We start from the raw sequence: 3,951 nt of genomic DNA, 5'->3' as shown, positions 1-3,951 counted from the left end.
AATTTTCCCCAGGGCTTTTTCCAGTTACTGTATAATTCGTTCTCGATTTGGATCTTCCAAAATGCATCACCTCACATCTGCCCTTTCTCCACCAAAATCTCCAATCTATCTACATTCAGCTGTGTTCTCTGACAGTCCCCTCAACTTTCTGCTACTCTACCAATCTTAGTGTCACCTGCAAACTTGCTAATCAGACCTCCTATACCTTCCTTCAGATCATGTAAGTACATCACAACAAACAGTGGTCCCAGCACGGAACCCTGTGAAACACCACACAGAACAGTTGTCCATTTTGAGAAACTCCCTTCCATTACTGCTCTATGTCTCCTGTTGCCCAGCTAGTTCTCTAAACCATCTAGATCATGTTAGAAACAAAATCAATAAAGTTTAGACGAGACCACCAAAACTGGAAACAAGACAATTTATTCTAAAATCTTGCAAGAAAGGACCCCAATTGCAAAGAGCAATTGAAGTGAAGAAAATTCGAATTACTACAACAGTTATACCTTTGAGTTGCGTGAGGTCATCTCTCCAGACTCCTATATTACCCTATCTTTCTTATTAATTTCTGCCCCAGCCCTAGCTATGCTCCACGCTTATTGCCCCCTTCTCTCCAAGTTGGCAACCTTCCCCTCTGCAAGTGCTGACACAAGGCTAAACTTGAGTCTTGATGTTCCTTTTTCACTTGTCCATTGTCCAGAGGTACATCAAGATCTGATTTAACATTTTGTATCAATTCTGCTGGTACATTCCATCCTCGGATATTTCATTAACTTGTATCATTTTGTATAGCCCAAGCATTCCAGTTATCTCAGCTTTTTGCTGAAAACATAATTTTTAAAAAGAATTTATTTAATTTTTAAAAAGAACTTATTTACTATAACAATTCCACATCAACGCTAGTATTTAATTAACCACAATTATACACTGAAAAGTAGAGATACTCTTCCCTAAATACCTACATTACCTCTTTTCTGTATGCTTTTTCTATATCAGCAAAAACAATACATTTCCCCCTTTCTAACAACTCCCCCATTTCTTTTCTTTTACCATTTGTTGTTTTTGCAATTTTTATTTTCTGCTCTCTTTTAACCCTAGGGTGTACAGGTTCACAATCTTGTCATTTCTGCCCTTCTAAGTCTGTTTTTTTCTCAAACTCTAGGAGTAATCCACCACACTGTCTTACTTGCGCTTGAGCTATAGTCATTACCGTCATTGATTGTTGTCCTCCCAAAGACATTACCAGCTTAGTCATTATCCATTTTAACACGTTAAATCCTATCAGTAAACCTACAATTATTATTAATACATGAATGCCTAAATTAGCTAACCATTTTCCCCAACCGGTCAGTGTCCAGTCACTCCATTCCCATCTTTCACCTTTTTGAATTCATCCACAATTTATCTTTTCTTGCTTATCTTTTTCTTTACTATTTCTGCCTTATCTTCCACTATGGAAGAGATGTCTGGGATGAAGGTGCAGTATTCCTTACCAATCAGCGCACAGGTTCCCCCCTTTTCGGCCAAGAGATAGTCTAAAGCCATTCGATTCTATAAAGCTGTTATACATGTTGTGATCATTTCGTTGGTTAAGGCCGATATCTGGGATTGAGTTTCACCCATTCGGCCGGTGGTATCATTAATTTAATTTTCAAGGGCAGCCGCCAGTTTCTGTATTTCCAGCCCTGCCATTGTAGTGCCAAAGCTTGGGAGTAGTGTCCACAGCTGACGTTCTCCTTCAGGGACCTCTTGGGTCTTACGTCTTATCCCACCACAACCACCCCCCCACCCCCACCTTCCTCGGGTTGGGCTCATGTTTTTCTATTCAGAGGTGAGGGACTATATAAGCAAGGTATCATCAACCACTCCAGCCTTTCTTGTTTTGAGGCAACGCTTATTCACTGCTCGTTTTAGTGGGAAATTCTGAGGCTATTGATAACACCTCGAGTTTTCGGGGCTGGTCTTGGGAACCATCCTGCAAACTTATACGTACTCCTTTCATATTCCCACTTTGGACTATTTGAGCCCGAGTCAAATTGTTGTACATCGTATACTTCCTCTTTAGTGAGCGGTATTACCGAAGTGGGGATTCCAGATTCGTCATGGTGTGGAATTTCTGCACAGACTCGACAGTTGGCAAGTCTGTCATGTTTGGCATAATTTTGGCATAGTGTAGTAAAGTGATTTTTCCCGTTTCCTTGAACAGTTAGTACTACTAACGTTATAATACTATATCAGTACCCACCCATCTTTGAACTCTGCCGATCACCCTATCTTAATCTTTTAGGGGCCAAGGAGAGGTGAGTCCACGCAACCGTTACAATCAATACAATATATATCATCAAACATTAAAAGAGTCTTTTATCTTAGTTCATTCCCTCTTTCTCAGTTTAACTTTCAGAGGGTTGTCTGTAGGATGAGCGAGCCACTCCGCCAATGGGGCGTTCACAGGACGCTTGACGCGAGGGTGATGACTCCACCCTTTCTCAGCAGTTATGATAGCTGTCCCAGTAATCAGGAGAATTAGGAATGGTCCCTCCCAGCTCGGATGGAGTTTAGTATCTTTCCAGGTCTTGATCAGTACCCAATGACCCGGTTGTCGAACTGAAGTGGAGGTATCTGAGTCAACAGACCCTTCTTCCGAAAGACAGACTACGAAGAGCCGAGCGCCACAATATAGTTCTTTAAAAAACTTATTATTGAACTCTGTAGTTGGAAACTCCCCGCTTCCACCCAAGAAAGGTACTTGGTGCAGTGAGGGTTACACATGGAGAATGGCGCTAAGTCCCACAGAGATTGGGAAAATCCCAGTCTCCATCCCTGGCCTGTGCTGCTGTGTCCCTCTGGAGTGGAGAGTTCTGTTGGCTCAGGATCTGGAGTAGCTGCAAGAGCGAGAGACATTGACAGAGGCAGCAATTAGACCCACACAGTGAGGGATACCACATGGAGAGAGATTAAGTGATATCACCAGAGTGCTATGCGCACAACGAGGGAAGGACACACACACGTAGACAGTGAGGGAGGGAAACGCATACAGACAGTGAGGGAGTGACATGCACAGGCACAGCGAGGGAGGGACATACACGCACAGTGAGGGAGGGACACACACACACTCAGTGAGAGGGGTACACGCATGTACACAATGAGGGAGGGAAACGCATACAGACAGCGAGGGAGCGACACACACACAGAGCGAGGGAGTAACACACACATGCACAGTTCAGGAGGGACACACATGCACACAGCAAGGGACGGACACACACAAGTACAGTGAGGGAGGGACACGCGCACACAGCGAGGGAGGAACACACACACAGACACATAGCGAGGGAGGGACACACACACACAGCAAGAGGGACACACACACACACAGACACACACACACACACACACACACACACACACACACACACACACACACACACAGTGAGGGAGGGACACACACACACACACAGTGAGCGAGGGACACACAGACACAGTGAGGGAGGGACACACACACACAGACACAGCGAGGGAGGGACACACACACAGCGAGGGAGGGACACACACACACAGCGAGGGAGGGGTACACACAGAGCGAGGGAGGCATGCACACACAGCGAGGGAGGGACATACACACACACAGTGAGGGAGGGACACACACACACACGCACACACACAGTGAGGGAGGGACATACATACACACTGAGGGAGGGACACGCACACACACAGTGAGGGGGATATACACAAAGAGCAAAGGAGGGAGACACACAAACACAGAGCAAGGGAGGGACATGCGCACACACACGGCGAGGGAGGGACACACACAGCAAGCGAGGGACATGCACACACACGGCGAGGGAATGACACGCACACACATGGCGAGGAGTGGGCATGAGCATGAAAATGAAAGGAGGCATGCACACACAGAGAGAGGGGACATGCACAGACACAGCAAGGGGGCCACACACA

At 45.7% G+C, this 3,951-nt stretch overlaps 1 long non-coding RNA gene across 1 annotated transcript in view; it reads right to left on the bottom strand.

Annotated features, from left to right (window-relative positions):
- Positions 1–404: 404 nt before the first annotated feature.
- Positions 405–3,951, bottom strand: part of LOC140454072 (uncharacterized) — a 15,182-nt gene continuing 11,635 nt past the window's right edge. Inside the window, exon 2 of the long non-coding RNA XR_011952604.1 lies at positions 405–3,951. This exon is cut by the window's right edge and continues 9,761 nt beyond it. This is a non-coding gene — a long non-coding RNA (uncharacterized lncRNA).

The sequence above is a fragment of the Chiloscyllium punctatum genome, chromosome 28 (genome assembly GCF_047496795.1).
Source record: "Chiloscyllium punctatum isolate Juve2018m chromosome 28, sChiPun1.3, whole genome shotgun sequence".
In the NCBI taxonomy this organism is placed as follows: domain Eukaryota; kingdom Metazoa; phylum Chordata; class Chondrichthyes; order Orectolobiformes; family Hemiscylliidae; genus Chiloscyllium; species Chiloscyllium punctatum.
Note: the sequence above shows the minus strand (reverse complement) of the source record. Positions and strands in the feature narration are given on the sequence as shown.